The sequence below is a fragment of the Aquarana catesbeiana genome, linkage group LG13 (assembly GCF_042186555.1).
Source record: "Aquarana catesbeiana isolate 2022-GZ linkage group LG13, ASM4218655v1, whole genome shotgun sequence".
NCBI lineage: Eukaryota > Metazoa > Chordata > Amphibia > Anura > Ranidae > Aquarana > Aquarana catesbeiana.
In genome coordinates this window covers 31,474,388-31,496,897 of record NC_133336.1, presented here as the reverse complement: position 1 = coordinate 31,496,897, position 22,510 = coordinate 31,474,388, and the positions used below count along the sequence as shown (strand labels likewise).

The 22,510-nt window shown below is 45.2% G+C and overlaps 1 protein-coding gene across 1 annotated transcript in view; it reads right to left on the bottom strand.

Moving 5' to 3' along the window:
* Window positions 1-5,196, bottom strand: part of CIPC (CLOCK interacting pacemaker) — a 44,065-nt gene extending 38,869 nt beyond the window's left edge. Inside the window, exon 1 of the mRNA XM_073610187.1 lies at window positions 5,050-5,196. The gene's annotated coding sequence lies outside the window, so the exon portion shown is untranslated. The remainder of the gene's footprint in view (window positions 1-5,049) is intronic.
* Between the last annotated feature and the right edge of the window lie 17,314 nt (window positions 5,197-22,510).

Below are 22,510 nucleotides of genomic sequence, written 5' to 3'. Positions count from 1 at the left end.
GGCATGTTCGCACAGCCCACGTGCAGAGCCCGCCAGGAAGTCGGCACTGCGCTGCGCTAATCACAGGCAGTGAGACATTGTCCCGATGTGCAGCTGCAGAGATCGGGAAATGTCTCACCACCTGTGATCAGCGCAGCGCCGACTTCCTGGCGGGCTCTGCACGTGGGCTGTGAGAACACACCTGAGCTCATCCTTAATGCAGACCACCGGTCTGCCTGTGCCTCGAAGGAATCGGCGGGTCTAATCACAGCTGGAGCGGGTTGCCGGTGATTTTCCACAGAGCGCCCGCCCTGCCGCAATTAATGTACGTTGAGTGGTCCGCTTCTGGTTGATGATGAATTTTTCTTGGAGTACATTGATAATAAGTAACCTATGGCTATACTGCTGCCTACAGGAGAAATGGACACTAGGCACTAAGAAATCCGAAGGTCAAACCCCCTTGAGGCTGCAACTCCTCCCACCTTACAACTGCTGCGTTTCGCTTAATGTTCTTAGGAGGATGGATGTTTTTTTCCCCTATATTTTTTCTTATTTATTATTATTTATTTTATTAACAGCTACTGCTAGATTGAGGTCAGATATTTGAAAACCCTCTCTAGTTAGCCAATGAGTGCAGGTTTTCCCAGCTCACGTAAACTGGTGTTCTCTTTGTGACAGTCCTCCAGTCAGCAACGACAACCCAACTGTGTTCCAGTTAGCACAGGACTTTACTTTTATCTGAGGATTCCTTGCAGAGTTCTCGTGACTAGAGATGCGGCACCTTCCCGTTCCTATCTCTGAAAACTCACGGTCGTGGGGTTACTATCAGTCTATTTACTGTGTTGAGGATTTTTTTCTCTCTATTCTTGTCCATAAGGCCGTGTGGAACTTTCCACAGTATCTGCCGTTTTCTGGCTGGGCAGCATGCTTGAAGAAATCCTTTTTCTTTCCCTCTTTTTTTATTATCACTGCTCGGGCCTCTGTTTTTAGCGGTTGGGGCCCGTTTGCCCCCTCGTTTGCTGGGCTGTTTCTTCTGTTTGGTTTCCTCTGTGTGGGACTTTGTGAACCAGTTTTATTTCACATGCAGGGGCGAAATTTCTCAACAGCCTTCTCTGCACCGCCCTGCACACAGCCTTTTGGTAGCTGATGTAATTCTGGTGTTCCTTTAGCACCACCCGCAGTATTAAGTGGCAACAAAACCTTAGCTGCTGTTTAAATTGCCCGCCACCACATTTCCTAGTAGAATCTGACGCTGAGATGCCTAATATCTCAGATGGTTTTAGGGATGCTCCCGAGGATTTGTTGTCAGATGCGGGGTGCCTCCCTTTCATGAAGGATCAGACCCTACCAGCCAAATGTCAATCAGAAGTTTTTTACCTTAACAGAAGAAAACTGTAACATTTATAATCTAGGTTATATGTTCTAGTTTGAAATCCTCATATCCACCATTCCTTCCCCTAACACCACGTCTGGACTTAACTCGCTTAGAACATTTGACCAAGCTGTTTCCTCATTATCCCGTGCAAAAACATACAGGAAGGGGGCAGACAACTAGTGCGTTAATATCATAAATGTTTATTGTATCCAAAAGGCAATTGCATGCTGACAAACATTGGAAAGAACAGGCGTATCAAATAGCAACTGCAGCCGTAAGGCAATTACATTGGACCATGCATCACAGAGCTCTGAAGGGGGCATGTCCCCCAAAACACGTCAGCTCAGAGCTCTAACCGTGTATTACACAGTTGGAAGGCTGATGTGTTTTGGGGACATGCCCCCTTCAGAGCCTGACCATGTATCACGCAGGTCAAAGGCTGACATGTTTCGGGGGGGCGTGCTCCCTTTTAATGAATATGGGGGCATGTCCCCCAAAACATGTTAGCTCAGAGCTCTGAAGAAAGGGGCATGTCCCCTGAAACCCATCAGCCTTCCAACTGTGTGATACATGGTCAAATGTCATCTCCCTATGGCTGGAGTTGCTATTTGATACGCCTGTTCTTCCCAATGTACCCAGGGTATGCAACTGTCTTTTGGATCCAGTAAACATTTATGGTGGTAATGCAATAGGCGTTTGCGCCCTCCTGTGTGTTTTCGCATTTGGTAAAGATTTCCTGATCTGAGGTGGGCTGCATTGGGTGAAGCATTACAGGCTAGGACACCATTGGGTGCACTACAGTCTGAGCGCAGGAGTGTTTGGATTTCCTCATTATCCCCTATTTGATGGAAATCCCCCCCCCCCCCCCCAAAAAAAAAAACAGTTCCTCGTCCCTACATAGTTCCTAGTGCTCTATCCCCTTGTGGAGGATTTTCTCACAAAATGGTCTATGTGACGGACCATACAGTACCCAGCTTGGGTGCCTCCTTCAGTATACAGCTTCCTCCAGTCAGGAACCAGGTATTATCGCTGAACATCCAAGAACTAGGCAACACTAGCTTAGGTGCAAACTGGAACTGACTTTATTGTAAATTCACACAGAATATATACCATGCAAGATTAGGTAAGAACTTGATAACATTATCCTAGACAATTAGCACATCTAAGGAACAGCCAACATAAACATACACAGTACGCTAATTAACAACAAGCCTTGATTAGTCAGGGTATGCACAGACAATGTACATTACATAAGCATAAATATCCCACAATGGTTCAATAACGGGGTAAAGTGGTCACAATATTAACCAATTCTCCAAGAGATGAGCAGACAGACAAAAACAATAGGTGACTCAATTAACAATGAGAATTCACACTTGTGCGACTTGTCCTGCGACTTGGGACTGCAAAGTCGCATGACAAGTCTTACCCCATGATTTACAATGGGTGCCATTCATATCTGTGCGACTTCAAGTCGCACCGACTTCAAAGTAGTCCCTGTACTACTTTGGTCCGACTTTGATGTGAGTTGAGGTCCACAGACATCAAGTTTACACAGGCATTCCCTGAAATTGCAGCAAAATCGCGGTATAATTGTGCGACTTTTAATGTGAATGTGATAGGCCCTAGAGAGGCACACAATAGGGCAAAGCCTGATTATATTAACATCTGCTCTGAGTCTCACAGGCTAAAGCAGTCATTGCTGGTTTGGGCAAAAAGGGCCCAAATCTGTATCCTGGTCCTAGATTCCCAGAGTCTGTGTGTTTCGGGGAGACATGGACCAGAATCTGAAGCAAGACCATTCCAAGGGTCCCCCCAGGCACACACCTTCCAAGAATAGAGCCCTCTCAAAAGCCAGGGCCCATAGTAAGTAGGCAAGAGGCTACCCTGCAGTCCCCTTCAAAATCTCCTGTCCTGGTTGGGTCTGAAACTCCCATAGTCGTCCCACCTTAGCAAAGGTCTAGCCATTCCTATAGAAGATGCTACTTCCTTGTGGGACCCTATTGACAAGAAATTAAAAGTATATCTCATTCCATTCACTCCTTGGTGGACTCTTTTCTGTTCTTCACCCTATACTCACTTCTTCTCTAATTTACTAAACTTTGGCTGACTGGTCAAAATTCCTCAGTAGGGATGTGTTAGCTGCTGTAGTTGACACCCAAATCATTGGTTGCGTTGACTAGATGTTTGCAGTGTTGAATTATCTATGCACTGTGGCATTGGATGCCAGCTGGGGTAATGTTCTGGGTAATCCTTTCTTCTATCCAGATATGAGCTGGCCTAAGCGCCGGTCATCAGGGTAACAGTGAAAGAAGGCCTTGTTACAGCTACCCTTCATGGAGACCATCTTTTCAGATCTTCACTGATCAAAATCATTAAAGTTGTGGTGGGGGAAAAGTAATTTCTTACACCAGCTATGCAAAGCTAAGGATTAGGGATGAGTCAACGAACACCCAAACTTTAGCTCGATTTGAGCCATGATAAGAGCTAAAAATCATGTAAAAGAAGCAGAATTTTTACCTCTTCTATATATGACCTGCTGTCACTGGTTCTTAAGGAAGCTGTTGTTTTTGCACCTGTGGGGCCCCTAGGAAACGCTGACATCACAGGGAATCCCCACCCTTTTAAGCAAAGGGGAGGGGATAGCAGTGGCACCACTGCCTAATACAGTCATGGCTATGTTTGGTTAATGATGTCACCAATATCCCCGCCCCTTCCTGTATATAGCTGATGACAGCTCAGGGAGCTGTTATTTGGCTATGTCTAATGCCGCGTACACACGAGCGGAAATTCCTTCAGAAAAAACTTGGATGGTTTTTCCAATGGAATTCTGCTCATGCTTGGCTTGCATACACACAGTCACACCAAAGTTCTCTGAACTTTCGACTGTCAAGAACGCGGTAACGTACAACACTACTGAAGTTCAGTGCTTCCGAGCATGCGTTAAATTGTTTCCGAGCATGCGTGATTTTTTGCGCGTCCGAATTGCATACAGATTAACGCATTTTCGGATAGGAACTTTTTCCGACTGAAAAATAGAGAACATGCTCTCAGTCTTTTGCTGGCTGGAATTGTGCCAGCAAAAGTCCGATGGAGCATACACACGGTCACAATTTCTGACAAAAAGCTCTCGGACTTTTGCTGGCGGAAATTCTGATCGTGTGTACGGGGCATAACTTTTGGAATCATATGCGGCATTTTTTTTTTTTTAGAGAGTCAACAGGTGGCAGGCATTGTGATTGAAAATGGATTTAAGAGGGGCATTTTTGGGGGATTTTTAAAGTTTTAATTAAGGAATTCTGAAACATTTGGTATCTTTTTTTTTTCTAGGTTACAACTTTTTTTTTGTGAATGAGAAGGAGTACTATGCACCCTATACTCGTGTGGGGGGAGGTGGTATCTGGGGGCCACTTTATTATTATTCCAGATTCTGATAAGCCCCCTGCCTGCAGACTCCCACTGCCACCAGGTTTTAGGGATGGGGCCCTTGTCCTCATCAACATGGGAACAAGGTTCCCATGTTGATGAGGACAAGAAAAACAAATAAGTATAGTATGAATACTAAGAACAAATGCCAGATGTCAATCGACATAAGCTACACGCATATTTATGTTCATGGCAAACTTATAAAGCTATTACTATCCCAGGTGTATAACAGATTTCTGTGTCTAAAGTGATAAAAGTATTATACTTACACATACATCCTCAGTATTCATATATCTTACACAATGGCGTGAGGTTCCATCGATGGTAAATCCACAAATCTATCATCGGAAGAGCAGAGCTCCAAATTAAAGAAGCTAATCCAGGAAGTAACGTACGTATAGGATGAGGAACCTCCTATGTGACGTCATCCCGCGCATCTCTGCACCAAGTTGTCTCATTAGTGATTGCCAAAGACGAGTGATATATGGTTAGCACTGCCAATAGTGCTGTTTCCTGTAAGTGCAACATTTAGCCTTTTAATAAATTCAGAGCTTTAAATGAAAAAAAAAAAAAAAGAAGCTAACCCCGGTCCCCTATTTCATGGGAATAATACATCCATCCTGACCAGATATCTCAAATTTATCTTGTTTGTCTCTAGAGGTAAGAGTGCTCACTGCTCTGCTTCCATTATCCGATATCCTTCCATCGTCCATTTAAGAATAGGTGGGCACCTTTCTTGTTTCTAATTCCTAGGAATTAGGCCAGCCATACATGGTTAGAATCTCGCTGGTTCAGCAGGAACCGGGCGAGATTCAAACTGTTAATGGGCAGGCTAAATGTACCCAAGTTGATCTTGGCCATAGCCGCTAGTGATGATCACAGTCTTCTCCCGGCGGGGACGCCCCCCCTCCCTCCTGATGAGCAGACAATTGCTCAGCAGGAAGCATTCCCCTGTCATCATCGTGTTGAGGAGGGGAATCATGCAAATTTCGCAAAGAAAGAAATTCACACTGTGTATGGCCTGCCTTAGGCTTTTAGCTGTGTGTAATAAGTGAGGAGTTGCACTATTTCTAAATGATTTAATAGACGAGGGTATATCATGGAAAATAAATCGGAGTGGGGGGGGTTAGGCAGCGCCACCCCCTAAGGAGCCGCTTGAGTAAATTTGGTTCTGTACTCTGCCTTACAACCCCAGGAACAGCTCCAGCCCCTCTGGCACACCTTGTAAACAGTGAACACAATAGTAAATAGACACGGACTGTGGTAAACCAGAACGTTTGTTTACTGGAAGACTTTTTACCATCTTGCAAACAGTAATAGTGTAACCCAGTAGACAGAAATAGAAAAAAACTCTGATACATGTCAGTATAGCACAAAGTCACATGCAAATTTTTAAATAGCACAGTTAAACCAAATGGTTCGAATGTGACTCGGGCATGAAGGGAAATAAGAATGGCTTTTTGAAGGTCAGTCTATTTCCCTAAAATCCTGAAATCAGGCCCAGGTGGTAAATAAGATAAGATGAGATTTATTGTCATTGTAAAACAAATCACAATGAAATTATATTTCTACTCCACACATTATTCATACATCACAATTTTCAACCTGCATTTACCACATAGGATTTAATTACCGTATATACTCGAGTATAAGTCGTTCCGAGTATAAGTCGAGGCCCTAATTTACCACAAAAAAATGGGAAAAACTTATTGACCCGAGTATAAGACGAGGGTGAGAAATGCACAGCTACTGTAAGTGGAAAAGAGGGTCAACAATGCCCATTTGCAGCCTCACTGTGCCCATTTGCAGCCATAGGTCCCCCGAACTTCAAACTCGGTAGTTAAGGGTTCCTAGATTCCCCCTAGCTGCAGCCAAAATTTGGGGTCTCTGAACCCAAAGGGTCCCAAAATGACATTGCTGCAGATGGACACAGTTGGCCCGAATTTGGGGCCCGGTATCTTGGGGCCACTTAGTGCTAAGAACCCCAAATTTGGTGTGCAAACCCAGTGGAACTAGCACCATAAAATATCCAAAGCTGGGGTTTCTAGCACCAAGTGGCCCTGAGATACAGGGCCCCAAAGTCGGTTCAGAAAATGTCAAGCACTTTTCTGTAGCACAGAATGACATTTTCCAAACTGGATTTGGGGCCCCGTATCTCGGGGCCACTTGGTGCTAGCAATGCCATCTTTGGATATGTTATGGTACCAGTTCCACTGGGTTTGCACACCAAATTTGGGGTTCCTAGCACTAAGTGGCCTTTAGATACGGGGCCCCAAATTCGGTTCAGAAAATGTCAAGCACTTTTCTGCAGCAGAGAATGACATTTTCCGAACCGATTTTGGGGCCCCGTATCTCGGGGCCACTTAGTGCTAGGAACTCCATATTTGGATATGTTATGGTACCAATTCCACTGGGTTTGCACACCAAATTTGGGGTTCCTAGCACCAAGTGGCCCTGAGATACGGGGCCCCAAATTCGGTTCGGAAAATGAAATTTTTTGCTGCAGAAAAGTGCTTGACTCGAGTAAGTCGAGGGGGGCACTTTCAGCACAATAAAATGTGCTGAAAAACTCGACTTATACTCGAGTATATACGGTATACTGAAAAGTGTATAATATATATAAATATATATAAAAGTGTCCCCATATTATAAAAGTATAAAAAGTGCCCTCATATAAAAACAAAAAAACAAAAAAACGAAAAAAGACAATGAAAACTGTGTAACCTCTTTCATTTCATTCCTGCATTGATAGCCTTAACGGCCCTGGGAAAGAAGCTCTCTTTAAATCTATTTGTCCTTGTTTAAATTACCCTAAAACGTCTCTCAGATGGCAATAATTCAAACAAATGACAACCAGGATGAGTCCGGTCTCTCACTATTTTTCCTGCTTTACAAAGGCAACGAGTCTCATATATTTCTTCTAGAGAAACAAGTTCACACCCTACAATTTTGCCGCGTACACACGAGCGGACTTTCCGGCGGACTAGGTCCAAGGGGATTAGTCCGGCGGACAATCCGATCGTGTGTGGGCTAGTCTGATAGCTTTTCGGGATAAAAATCCGACGGACCTAGACATAGAACATGTTTCAAATCTGTCCGACGGACTCAAGTCCGACTGACTAAAAATAGGGAAAACCGTTCGTCTGTGTGCTAGTCCGACGGACCAAATACGACGCAAGGGAAGCTATTGGCTACTGGCTATTGAACTTCCTTTTTTAGTCCCGTTTACGTCATCACGTTCAAACCGACTGGACTTTTAAACGGACTTAGTCCGATCGTGTGTGACAAGTCCGTTGGTTCGGAAAGTCCGTCGGAACGCCGCCGAAAGTCTGTCAGAAAGACCGTCGGACCTAGTCAGCCGGAAAGTCCGCTCGTGTGTACACGGCATTAGAGCATTTTTATCTTTCTGCATACAACTAGGATACCAAATTAGAATACAATATGTTAATGTACTCTCAATGGCAGAGCGATAGAAGGTCTCTAGCACCTTCCTTCCCAATCCATTCTTTCTAAGGAGTCGCAAAAAATATAAATACTGTTGCGATTTCTTAATAATGGCTTTAATCTTGATTGTCCACGAAGTTTTCACAAATGCATGTTCCCAAAAACTTAAAGGTAGAGACCCGCTCCACACACACGCCTTTAATAAAAAGCGGTGCTGGTTCAGGCCTGTTCCTTCTGAAATCTAGAATCAGTTCCTTTGTTTTCCCTGTGTTTAGGATCAGGTTATTCGCTGTACATGAGTCCACTATCCTATCAACCTCTCTCCTGTATTGCTCCTCATCATCTCCAGTGATACAAACGATTACAGTAGTGTCATCGGCAAACTTAACTATACTATTGGTCTCATAATAGGGGGTACAGTCATATGTGTACAGTGCATAGAGAAAGGGACTTAAAACACAACCCTGCAGTGCTCCAGTACTTATTTCTCGTTTGGAAGAAACAAAATTATCCAATTTGACCACCTGTGAGCGATGGAGCGATGGACCAAAAAATACCTTATCCAAAAACAAATAAAGGGCGGCAAATCCAATTTTTGCAGTTTTTTCAACCAAACGATCTGCAATGATGGTATTAAAGGCAGAGCTATAATAAATGCGTGATAGAAACAGGCAACAGTATGAATTATACACTTTATGCCGCGTACACATGGTTGGACTTTACGGCAGACTTTGCCCGGCGGACTTTTCGACGTACTTTACGACGGACTTTCTGAATGAACGGACTTGCCTCCACCAAAGTCTGTCGAATTCATACGTGATGACGTACGACTAAAACAAGGAAGTTCATAGCCAGTAGCCAACAGCTGCCCTAGCGTGGCTTTTTGTTAGTCGAACTAGCATACAGACGAGCGGACTTTTCGACCAGACTCGATTTCGACGGATTAATTTAGAACATGTTTCAAATCTAAGTCCGTCCAACTTTTGAGAAAACAAAGTCCGCTGGAGCCCACACACGATCGAATTGTCTGACGAAATCCTGTCCGCCGGGCAAAGTCTGCCATAAAGTCCGCTCGTGTGTACGCGGCATTAGGCTTAAAGTTAGAGTTCCGCCTTAATGAGTGTGGTCACTGGGTTCTTGGGTAAATTAAGACAAAACATGGAAGTCCTCACAGGGGAGATGTCCGGTATCGTCAGCCAGCTCTTCAAAGTGTGTTTGAAAATGTCTTGGCAAATGGGTTAAAGTGGTTGTAAACTCCCATAGATTAATTGTACCTATAGGTAAGCCTATAATAAGGCTTACCTATAGGTAGTATAAACATCTCCTAAACTTGAACCTTTTTTTGCACCGTTTAGGAAGGTACGGACACCCGTGCTGTTCTTTCAGAGCCCTGTACCATGACTGGCGGCTCCCACGCGCATTTGCAGGGGTAACGTCACGCGGCTCCGGTCAGTCACACAGCCGGAGCCCGTGGACCTGGAAGGAAGACGGGCGAAGATGGCTGCAGTCACCAGCGGTGACAATGCATCGGTGGAGGGCTTTGCTTGCAGGTAAGTTTCACATAATGTGCTAGTATGCAATGCACATTATGCTTTTACTTTGCAGGTCAGAAAAAAAAATAAAAAAAAATAACCCTGCAGTTTATTTCCTCTTTAAGGATAATCCCTTACAGCAGGGTTAAACTAATGCAAAGGAGGTCCCCTCACAGGGCTTGATGAAACGAGCAAATGCGACCAAGGCCCAAAGGAGCAGATGTCCTGGGACAGGTTCTTCAGGTCGCCCGACTGGCTACCTAACCACTGGAACACCTCATACCTTCAGGAACGCTTGGAGATGCACCCAAGTTCCCCTCCCTGGTGGGATTTCGTCACTGACCTTGGAGCTGTGGCAGCAAAAGTTACACCGACTCAGGATCATAGCACCCTTCTCCGGCGTCCAGTCTTCTCCACTGCCTCGTGGTCTTACCCTCTCTCCCACAGGCCTCGTTGTGTGACTTTGCAGTCTTCTCCACTGCCTCGTGGTCTTACCCTCTCTCCCGCAGGCCTCGTTGTGTGACTTTCCAGTCTTTTCCAGCGCCTCGTGGTCTCCCCCTCTCTCCCACAGGCCTTGTTGTGTGACTTTTCTTCTGCAAGAGTGGGCATGCTGGGCTGTATAGTTCCTACCCACAGGATTAGCTATGGGGCCGCCTGCGCTGGGGACTACATATCCCACAATCCCCTGTTGCTCTTTGTCCTCCCATGATTGGATCTCTCCTCCTGCCAATGAGGGAGCAGGAGAGAGAGCAGAACAGGCGGCTGCGTGTCTGTGAGCGCTGCTCGCTCACTGTATAGCTATATAGGAGAGGGAGGGGGGAGAATTCCCCTGCAGCTGCTGACAGGCTCTGTGTCCTGGCGAGCCTGTCAGTATGTGAATCCCGGCGGTGGGAGGTGCGGGGCTGCAGGTGATTGAGCGGCACCTGCTACAGGTTGTTTTCTGTACCTACAGAGTCCCAGAATGTTTAAATCGTAGTACACGTCCACCATATATGGAGGAGCGTGCCTTCTTGCATAAAACCACCTTCAGCAGTTTTAGGATCTGTCTGGAAAAATAATCCTTTTCCAGTTGGGGGCACTAGCAAGAGAAGAGGAGCCAGGAGTGCCGGAGTGCGACTCAAGAAGAGGAGGATTGGGGCAGCTCTATAAAATTCTATTGCACAGATCAGGTAAGTATAGACATGTTTGTTATTTAAAAAGAAAAAAAATCCTTTACAACCACTTTAATTGTGACACAGCAATCAAAGCATATTTATGTACCTTATAGGTACAAGGAGGCTCCGGTTTTATCTAATCATGGCCCTTAAGCCCCTCCCACTGTTAACCGTTTGACCACACTCAGTGGTTGCTGAAGCATACACAGCATGATGCATTACTGCTTTCCTTGGGTTGCCCAGAGGTGCTCCAGGTCTGTTACAATCCTAGCAACCTCCCTGTCCTAGGTGGCTTATTATCAAGCTATGTCCTTCAATAAACGATAGAGAAAATATAATTTCCAGGAAAAGTTCTGTGATTATGTATAGGGGGTGTGAAGTACAGTATGTGTGTGGGGGGGAGGGGTATGATTTGTCAAAGGTTTACCCAGAAGAGAAATATGTATCACTCAGTCCCATACCTCGAGGAGAAGGATATGTATTGCTGTGTGTTACATTCATAAACATATATCATTTCACTTTCTTATAAATGTGTTATTGAAAATGTTTTCTTGTATCTCTCTTTTCCTGGGTACATACAGAATGTGGTGATATAAGGTTTACCATGTTTTAGAAGATGACATGCTTTGCCCCTACAGGATAGCATTGGAGGGGCCTCTTCTCTGTCCTCCATCAACTGGAAATAGAGACCCTCTACTAGATCAGCCATTGTCAACTAGGGTTCCTCCAGAAGTTGATAGGGCTCCCTTGAACTGTAGTTGATTTACCTCCCATTTTGATGGTGCCTGCATAGTTCCAGAGCAAGAGGTTGAGCAAGCTTTATGACACCAATAATCAAGCTGTCTGTAAGGGTGGCATTGGGACCACCATTGTAAATAGGGGTAATCTTACTGCTGGCCACCAATGTAAGAGGCTTCGATCCCACTGACCCCCTGTGAAAGTTTCCAGAGATTTGAAATATATTTTAAGGGGTCCTCTAGGGCAGGGGTTCCCAACCACCGGGCCGTGGCTCACTACCGGGCCAGGGTCTCAGCTGCAGCTGGGGCCGTGGGTGTGGCGGGGGCGGACAGCATGAGAGAGCAAGGCAGGCGGGCAGGCGAATGAGTGACCCGGGTGGATCAGAGAGGCAGGTGTGCGGATGAGAGAAGTGGGCTGGTGAACAGGGATGACATCATCTCTCTCCGCCTGCCCCGCATCACCGCTCTTCTGCCCTCACAGCGCGGGCCTCTTCAATGTCGGAGCTACGGCAAGGAGCAGAGAGATGTCATCTCTCACCGCCCGCCCCACATCACCACTCTCCTGCCCTCTCTCAGAAGCGACCACTGCACAGAGGCCGGCCTCTGTGCTAAATGAACCAGTGCTGCCACCAATGCAGTGACAATCCACATCTGGTGGCACTGGCAGGCGACGTGGCAAGTGATATTCCTCATCTGGTGGCACTGACAGGCAGCTTGGCAAGAGATAATCTGCATCTGGTGGCAGGCAGCATGGAAAGTGACATTCCTCATCTGGTGGCAGGCAACCTGGCAAGTGACAATCTGCATCTAGTGGCAGGCAGCGTGGCAAGTGACAATCTGCATCTGGTGGCAAGTAACAAACTGCATCTGGTGGCAAGCGACGTGGCAGGTGACAATCCACATCTTGTGGCAAGTGACACGCTCAGGGCACCCACTGATTCTGCATTATGGTGAGTTGAATTTCATTTTATATTACAATGAAATAATGCGCTTCAATCATCCTGACACCATATCAACCATGGTGCTGTGATGATTGAAGTGTCAACATCAGCCATTGCCCTGACAAATTGCCAGCGAAAAATCACTTGCCCCCACCCCTGGGCCTTGGCACAATTTTCTTCCATGCAGCCGGTCCCCGGTGCCAAAAAGGTTGGGGACTGCTGCTCTAGGGGATTTAAGTGACTTTGAATGCGGCATGGTTGTTGGTGCCAGACAGGCTGGTCTGAGAATTTCAAAAACTGCTGATCTACACAACCATCTCTCGGGTTTACAGAGAATGGTCCGAAAAAGAGAAATTATCCAGTGAGCGGCAGTTGTATAGACAAAAATGCCTTTTTGATGTCAGAGGTCAGAGGAGAATGGACAGACTGGTTGGAGATGATAGAAAGGCAACAGTAACTCAAATAACCACTCGTTACACCCAAGGTATGCAGAATACCATCTCTGAACGCACAACACATCCAACCTTGAAGCAGAGTGACTACAGCAGCAGAAGACCACATCGGGTGCCACTCCTGTCAGCTAAGAACAGGAAACTGAGGCTACAATTCACACAGGATCACCAAAATTGGACAAAAGAAGATTGGAAAAATGTTGCCTGGTCTGATGAGTCTCGATTTCAGCTGCAACATTCAGATGGTCGGGTCAGAATTTGGTGTAAACAACATGAAAGCATGGATCCATCCTGCCTTGTATTACCAGGCTGGTGGTGGTATAATGGTGGGGGGATATTTTCTTGGTACACTCTGGGCCCCTTAGTACCAATTGATCATCGTTTAAACCCCACGACCTACTTGAGTATTGTTGCTGACCATGTCCATCCCTTTATGACTACAGTGTCCCCATCTTCTTTTTTTTCTATTAAATTGTATTTTTTATTGAAGTATCAAAGAATAGGTACAAAATTGTATCAAGGTGTACATTGCACTATCAACATAAGTGCATTATAAACAAACATAATGAAAACAAAAACAAAAAAACAAACAAGTATAAGTGATAAAAGAGTGTTTACAGAAACAAGGCACATATATGCATTAAATCAAATCTTTATGATGTATACGATAAACGTACTGCGGGGAAGTACCCAGAATCCCGCGAGTAGTTCAGAGTATATACACAGGCAACGTAGAATTAAATTAGGTTAGGAATAGGGCATATTTGGTAGTATGGGGGTCCCGAATTCCGAAAGATCCCATGGTTCCCATATTTTATTAAATTGGGGGGTGCAGTCATGTACCAAAGCCTTCAAGAACTCCATTGTCCGAATCTCAGCCACTAAATGTAGAAACCCGGACCATGGGGGAGGTGTATTAGATAACCAGAACAATGGGATAATCCTCCTGGCGGCTAGCAATATATAGGGTATCAATTTGTTTATCTTTTTTGATACCCCCGAGGGGGGAAGACCCAAAAGGTAATTCAAAGGATCCAACAGAAGAGACACCCCAGTTACCTTTTCTATAAGTAAATGCACATCATTCCAAAAAGGTTGTATTAAGGAACATTGCCAGAAGATATGGAATAGTGAGCCTATATCAGATCCACATCGCCAACAGAGCTGTGAAACTGAAGGATCATATTTGAGTGTCCCCATCTTCTGAAGGCTCCTTCCAGCAGGATAATGCACCATGTCACAAAGCTCCAATCATCTCACCACTGGACAATGAGGTCCCTGTACTCCAATGGCCTCCACACTCACCACATCTCATCCAATAGAGCACCTTTGGGATGTGGTGGAACAGGGGATTGGCATCATGGATGTGAAGCTGACAAACCTGCAGCAACTGCGTGATGCTATCATGTCACTATGGAGCAAAATCTCTGAGGAACATTTCCAACATCTTGCTGAATCTATGCCGTGAAGAATGAAGGAAAAAGGGGGTCCAACCCGGTACTAGCAAGGTAGACCTAATTTAGGGGTGGGCAGTGCATATTAAACATTATGTGCGGCCCTTTTAGTGATGTCAGGAGCCACGTATGAGGCCGCCTTTAGCTCATAAGTCGGTAACCACTGCTCTAAGGCAAAAAGATTGAGAAAGTCTTCTCTACATGCCACACGGCCCCTTTACAAAGCTTGTAGCCCTTTCCACCAAATCTGGCACCCTTTGTCTGAGTAGAAGTGATACAAGATGGTTTCATCATGTAATCCCGAATTCCTGTAACGCTGATATATAATTAGACCTCAAATGACAATGTGCCGTTGTGTTTTAGGACTTGATAGTGGTGCGGCGCGGTAGTTCCTGTATTTATGCGGTCAGACATGTAGCACACATGTGACCCTTGCCTGCAGCAAATCTCTCAATTTGGTATTGAGTTGCAGAGTTGCAAAGCTGCCACAGTGGGGCGCTGTTTACCTGCTGGACCGTCCACTGGGTGACATTGGAATCTGTCCCCTTTTACCTACATGCAGTCTATGAAAACATCCCCATTACAGCTCACACATCCGCAGTGTTACAAAATACAAGTTGTACAAGTATGACCGCTCACATGGCAGCCATGCGGGATGCTGTGGGCCTCTTATGTAAGCACATACAACAGAAAGAGCAGCATTGGAGGAGGAAAGGGAAGGAGGGGGGGGGCTGAGACTTGTAGAATGAGAGAATGAGAAATTAGAAGAAGATTAATGGAGGTTGTTTGGTATACAGCAAATACTGTTTGTAGCATCATAGGGGGCGTGAATGCTCCAGGCAGCTCCCTGACAGGTCACCTTTTCCCCATTCAGTCACATGAGCCCCAACCGTCCTCCATCTTGTCCCTGTAGCTCTGGGCAGGCTTCCTGCAGGGCGATGTGCAGCAGATGAGTGCAGAGTCAGGCACGGCCATTTTCCAAGCATCAAACGGATGCTCTGATCAAATTATTGTTGCTATGGAGATAGCATTGTTAGGATTAATTAGGCCGGATCCCCTGTGAGTCCGGGTCTCCGTGTTGCTAGGTTACCGGCTCCCAGGAATGTCTCGGCTTTAACCCTTTAGGTCTCTTGTGAACTTGTCCGACACCGAGATTCAATAAGACGCCATGTATCCAGCGGCGGATGTTGTTCGGTATAACATTAGCGCATTCAGGAATATTGGGGGTTGGAGTGGGACTGGGGTAACAACAAGAGGCTGCTTCATATTCCACATGCTTGGAGCAGATGTCAAAATTGCCCCTTACTGGGATGAAGACATTTCGGTGGGATTCCCAGATCCGGATCAGGGAGCGAGACGAACCAAGAGAGGGGCTGTATAAGCACACGGCAGACATTTCCGGGGCGCTTCTGAGCGGAATATAGAGCAGACCGAGCCTGCAGGATGACGAGACACAAATAGAAATAATAAAACGATGTGTTAAGCTTTCGGCGCTGCCGTTCCTGTCCTGGTTAAAGCGTTCGTAGGCTGAGCTGGGCAGCCATGTTGTTCCTTTTACACTGAATGGGCATAACCAGTTAGCAGAAAAAAAAAATAAAGTCTGCCTTATCCACTAAATCCAGGATAACCAGGCCAATGCCGAATGGGGCCCCATAGGAAAACCGTTAGGGGTCCCCTTGTCTCTCTAATCGCCATCTCGATCAGTTTCTTTAGTTATACAGAATATTAATTGTTTTCACAGCAATCAAAAATAAGTTAAAATCTTTTGTCAAGGGTCCATGGACCTCTCCCATTGAATAAATAAAACATTTGTAAAAAAAAAAAAAATTAAGTTAAAATCTTGTATAAACATTACATTAATAAATATGCGATAGCGCTGACCAAATTAATTCAACAATCTACTAAATATATGCATAGCAATAAATAACTAAAATACAAACACATTTCATAGTGTAATGGATAAAGTGCAAAACAATGTTGTAAAATAATTAACTTGTGCAAAAGACAAAAGAGAGTCCACTTAAAATTGTGCTCTGGTAGTTATTCTTCTTATAAATTGTGCAAATACCAAAAGTCTCTATTCAATGAGGCATAGCTCCCAACTGTCCCTGATTTGGAGGGACTGTCCCTGATTTGGAGCAATGTCCCTCTGTCCCTCATTCTGCCTCATTTGTCCCTCATTTTGGTCAGATCTATATAGTTGTATATAAAATGCACTTTTTATCTTTCAAAAAGTATTTTCCAGTGCTAAACCTTTCATCCAAATTCTAAATTGCTGCATTTGTACATTTTAAAAGCCAATGTATAGGAATATTAGTGGTAAAAAAAAGCCCTTGTGTATTTAATTAACCTTTTTTTTGGTTAATTCTCCCTTAAGGGGGTGTGGCAGGGGGCGTATTCTATGCCTACATACCTTTTGTTAGTAGGTGTCCCCCATTCCCATCTCAAAATGTTGGAAGGTATGAATAAAGTGCTTCACAGATAAACACATGGTACCAATTCACAGACTGTGCTCCATTCACCAGGTGAAGTGCATGCTCACCTCCATTATAGACCTACAAATGGTCAAAAATGCATAGAGAGAGATCAATCTCATGAATCGGATAATAATGCTCAGAGTGATGTGGTTCCCCTTCTAGAGTCCACACCATTCACAAGCAGCTCATTAAGCAACATATAAGGAGAAAAACAGCCTCCAATAGTGCAGTATCCGGGTTAATCAACTTAAATCGGACCTCCAGTCTTTTTGTCAACTTTCCATCTATTAAATCTTCTGCCCTTGTTGTTGTTTTAACTTTGGATAGTAAAACATTTTTTTTTCTGCCAGTAAATACCTTATAAAGCCCACTTCCTGTTTCTTGTCTGGTAGAAAGTCTAGGCTTATGACATCATGCACAGCTCTCTCTCTCACTCCCATGAGAGTTTGCCAGGAAGGGAGGGAGGATGAATCATATGAGGGCCAATGAGAGCTGCAGAGCTGGAGGTGTGCCTCTGTGTAAATCCAAGAAGTGAACAGGCAGCAGTTTCAACTGCCCACAGTTAAAATGGATACAGCCAGGGAGATTTCTGCAGCATATTTGTCAAGTACAAAATCACAGTGTATATATAAAATAATATGCAAAATAAGGTTGGAGGGAAGTTTCAGAATGGCAAAGATGTTTTAATTACAAATTATGTGAGCAGTTCTTCTTTAACAAACCGCACAACCCCAGCTTTATAAAATGCACTCACATTTATTTGGTAAAAACATAAGCATGTAATAAAATCCAGCAAGGTCTCATGTATTCCAATAAAAGACTCCCGCCGCCAGGCTCAACCTCTACACGTTACACCACCAACGCACTTGACTTCATCCGGAGGAGAAAAAAAAACAATTATTTTCCTTCAAACGTTCAGATCCGCCTGTCAGTTTTTTCAGCGGATCTGAACTGTCGCTCCTTACATCTCTATGAAGCGACGGATGTCAGCGGTGACATGTCCGCTGACATCCGCTCTGCAAAATCCAGACGGATGGATGTCCTGTTTTGGCGGATCGGATGAAAACGGACAGGCGGTCCGATTTCATCCGATCCCCCCCCCCATAGTGGAGAGCGGAGATCTGACAGGTCCGTCCCTGCACAGTGTGCAGAGACGGACTTGTCATCCGCCGGCTCAGCGGGGATCATGGGAGCGATCCCTGCTGAGCAAGCGGATGGCTGGATACGGATCCGCACGTCTGAAAGAGCCCATTGCTACCTATGTAAATCAGTGTGCATCCAGACAGCTCAGGGCTCCCAAGCTTCTTGGCCCCATAGCAGTACGTGGTCAACTTTATTATTATTATACAGGATTTATATAGCGCCAACAGTTTACGCAGCGCTTTACAACATGAGGGCAGACAGTAACAGTTACAATACAAATCAATACAGGAGAAATCAGAGGCTTATGGCTTAGGATATCCCTTGGACTGAACCATACTATAGGATGAGTTTTGCTTCCATTGCCAACACCATTTATTGTTACAAGAAGAGGGACTGTACCTGACCAAACGCTATGCAGGGCATAGACGTGCGCACAGGGTGGGTCAGGTGTGTGCCTGGGCACACCCTAATCGCTCTGTGTGGCGCAGTTTTCCCCTGTTTAAACCCCTGATATCTCACCAAAGCCTCCTAATGGGCATCCTAGAATTAAAAAAAAAATTAAATTGTAAGAAGTAGTAAAAAAATAAAAACAACTGACACCATCCACTGCCCCGCTGACACCAATCTCCACCCTACTGACACCGTCAGTATATATACACATGCACACCCACATATGTGTTTGAGCTTTGAGGTGCACACCCTAATGCACACCTATGATATAGGGGTTGATTTACTAAAACTGGAGAGTGCAAAATCTGGTGCAGCTCTGCCTGGTAGCCAATCAGCTTCTAATTTCAGTTTGTTCAATTAGGCTTTGACCAAAAAAAAAATGGAAGCTGATTGGTTTCTATGCAGAGCTGCACCAGATTTTGAACACTTGAGTTTTCGTGAATCAACCCCTCTGTATAGGGACAGGAGATGACAGGTACACATTAGGCAAGTGGGTGGGTGGATGGAGTCTCACACAGGGCTTGCAGGAATGGACTGCTTTGCTTTGTACAGACATGTGCGGGTTAAGTCTCTCTTAGCATTCCTGTGGGGGGAGGAGGTATTTTGGGTGGGGCGGATGTCAGTGTAAGTGATACCATGAGGGGAGGGGGGATCGCTGGGGAGGAAGCCAGATAGTAACAGACTGAGGTCTGTCCCACACATGGTCATGGGGGAGGGGTCTGACTGTGTCTGTAAAGGAGCTCCGCCACACGCTATTCACATACTGTATCATCGTCATCAAAATAGAAAGTGATCATTTCCATCAATCACTCCTTTCTATCCGAAACTGTTCTTCCACAGATGCTGGTTCATAGTATAGCTACGGGCCTGTATATAAAGCCATTTATCCAACTATACACCCAGAGCTGCTGGTTTGTGCTATAGATACAGTACGAAGATAGAGCTATTTATTATTATTATTATACAGGATTTATATAGCGCCAACAGTTTGCGCGGCGCTTTACAATATAAAGGGAGACACTACACCAACAGAGCAATTCAATACAAGAGGGTTAGAAGGGCCCTGCTCCTGCGAGCTTACATTCTAAGATCTGACTCTGCACCCAACGCCTGTTTTATAGACCAGATACATTCTAAATATAGAGCCATTTTCCAACTGTCCATCTAGAGCCCTGGTTCATAGACTAGATACCTTCTAAACAGTGGCGGCCCATCTATTAGGGGCGCACGGTGACGCCGCCCCCCCCCCCCATCCCCGTCTAATAGGCTTCAAAAAAGGGTGGTCTCGGGGCGCAGAGCACTGCGCCCTGAGCCCACCCGGTTGTGTGACAATAGCAAATGAAGATTCGCTATTGTCACACACCGATCCTCCTCCCGGCCAATCAGAAAGTGGGTCCTGAGTCATTCGATTTGGCTGAAAGGACAGGCAATCCTTTTGCTGCCTAGGAGGAGAAGGGAGAAAACGCGCGGCTTTGGCGGTGAGGAGACGCACGAGAAGCTGGTGCCTGTCGCGGTAAGTGCGGGGCTGACCAATCGACCGTTGGGTGCGGGTGACCGGATGGGGGGGGGGGGGTGGGGGGGTTTAGCTGTGGGTGCATTGCTTGCCCCCCCCCCCAGAAAAACACCCCAGCCGCCACTGCTTCTAAATATAGAGTCGTTTATCCAACTGTCCACCCAGGGCCACTGGTTTATGGACCAGATACATCTTAAATATGGAGCTATGTGTCCAGCTGTTCACCCAGGGCCACTATTTTATAGACTGGATACGTCCTAAATATAGAAACATTTGTCCAGCTGTACATCCAGAGCCTCTGATTTATAGACCAGATAAATTCTAAATATATAGCCATTTTTCAAGTGTACATCCAGAGCCCCTGGTTTCATCCTAAATATGGAGCCATGTATCCAATTATCCATTTAGGGCCCCTGGTTCATAGACTAGAAACGTTCTAAATATGGAGCCATGTATCCAACTGTCCATCTAGGGCCCCTGGTTCATAGAGTAGATACGACATTCTATATATGGAGCCATGTATCCAACTGTCCATCTAGGGCCCCTGGTTCATAGAGTAGATACGACATTCTATATATGGAGCCATGTATCCAACTGTACATCTAGGGCCCCTGGTTCATAGACTAGATACGTTTTAAATATGAAGCCATTTATCCAACTGTCCATTCAGAGCCTCTTGTTTATAGACCAGATATACACCATAAATATAGAACCGTTTTCCAACTTTAAATCCAGTGCCCCTGGTTTATAACCCAGATACATTCTAAATATGGAGCCATGTATCCAACTGTCCATCTAGGACCCCTGGTTCATAGACTATAGATACCTTCTAAATATAGAGGCATTTATCCAACCAACTGTCCATCCAGGGCCATTATTTTAAAGACCAAACTAAATATATAAACATTTGTCCAGCTGTACATACAGAGCCCTTAGTTGATAGCCCAAATACATCCTAAATTTGGAGCCATGTATCCAACCGTCCATCCAGGGCCCCTGGTTTACAGACCAGATATATTCTAAATATGGAGCCATTTATCCAACTGTCTATCTAGGACCCCTGGTTTATAGGCCACATACATCATAAATACGGAGCTATTTATCCAACTTTCCATCCAGCGCCCTAGTTTACAGACCAGATACATCCTAAATACGGAGCCATTTATCCAACTGTCAATCCAGAACCTCTGATTTATAGCCTAGATGCAAACTAAATATAGAGCTGTTTTTCCAACTGTCTGTCCAGAGTTTCTGCTTTATAACACAGATGCAACCTAAATGTATTATTGTAGAGCTACTTATTCAACTCAACATCCAGGGCCACTGGTTTATAGCCAAGATACAGTCTGGATATAATATTTCAGCTGCTGGAGATCCTGTCACTAACAGCACCTCCTGTTTCAGCTGACATCGCTAAGTCACTGCCGCGCAGCTGACAGCAACAATGTCGGCCTGCTCGCTCCTTTGGTTCACTGCTGGGTTGCCTGTCAGGTCTGCAGACCCAATGGCCAGGCCAATAACACTAATGCCCCGTACACACGGTCGGATTTTCCACGGAAAATGTTCGATGGGAGCTTGTTGTCATAAATTTCGACCGTGTGTAGGCTCCATCAGATATTTTCCATCTGATTTTCCGTCACACAAAATTAGAGATCTGAATCTCAAATTTTTTCGACAACAAAATCCGTTGTTGTAAATTCCAATCGTGTGTACACAATTCCGACACACAAAGTGCCACGCATGCTTGGAATCAAGCAGAAGAGCCGCACTGGGTATTGAACTTCATTTTTCTCGGCTCGTCGTAGGTGTTGTACGTCACCGCGTTCTTGGTGCTCGGAATTTCCGACAAGATTTGTGTGACCGTGTGTATGCAAGACAAGTTTGAGCCAACATCCGTCGGAAAAAATCCATGGATTTTGTGGTCGGAATGTCGTGTGTACGCGTCATAAGTAGGCATGGCAGGCTGACAACACTGCTTCTAATTGTGAGGCAATGGTGTAGGGTTGTCACCCTGTAACAGGAAGAGCGGTTACTGGCAGGATCACCAGGTACAAAACTTTGCAGCAAAATTGTGTTTGCTTGAAAAAACTTTATAGAGTGAGACGATGCTAAACATACAGAAACATAGATTTTGAGTTTATATGTATATTTTATCTAGACTTGAGTGCGAGTGTGTATTTTCTTTTATCAGGCTATATAACCCCCACGTTTATAGATGTCCTCTGTCCTGGCGTGTGTACTGTAGGCCCCTCCTGACATGTTGTGTAAGCCTCTCTCCAGCACTGTGCGCGGTGTGCCCTCCCTGGCTGCTCTCCTCCACCCCTCTCGCTTCCTTCCCTCTAACTGAGGCCACAACTGTGGAATCCATTGACGTCAGCAGATCTATTCCTGGACACGGCTAGATTGTGTTTATTTATTTCCTGACAGCTTCCA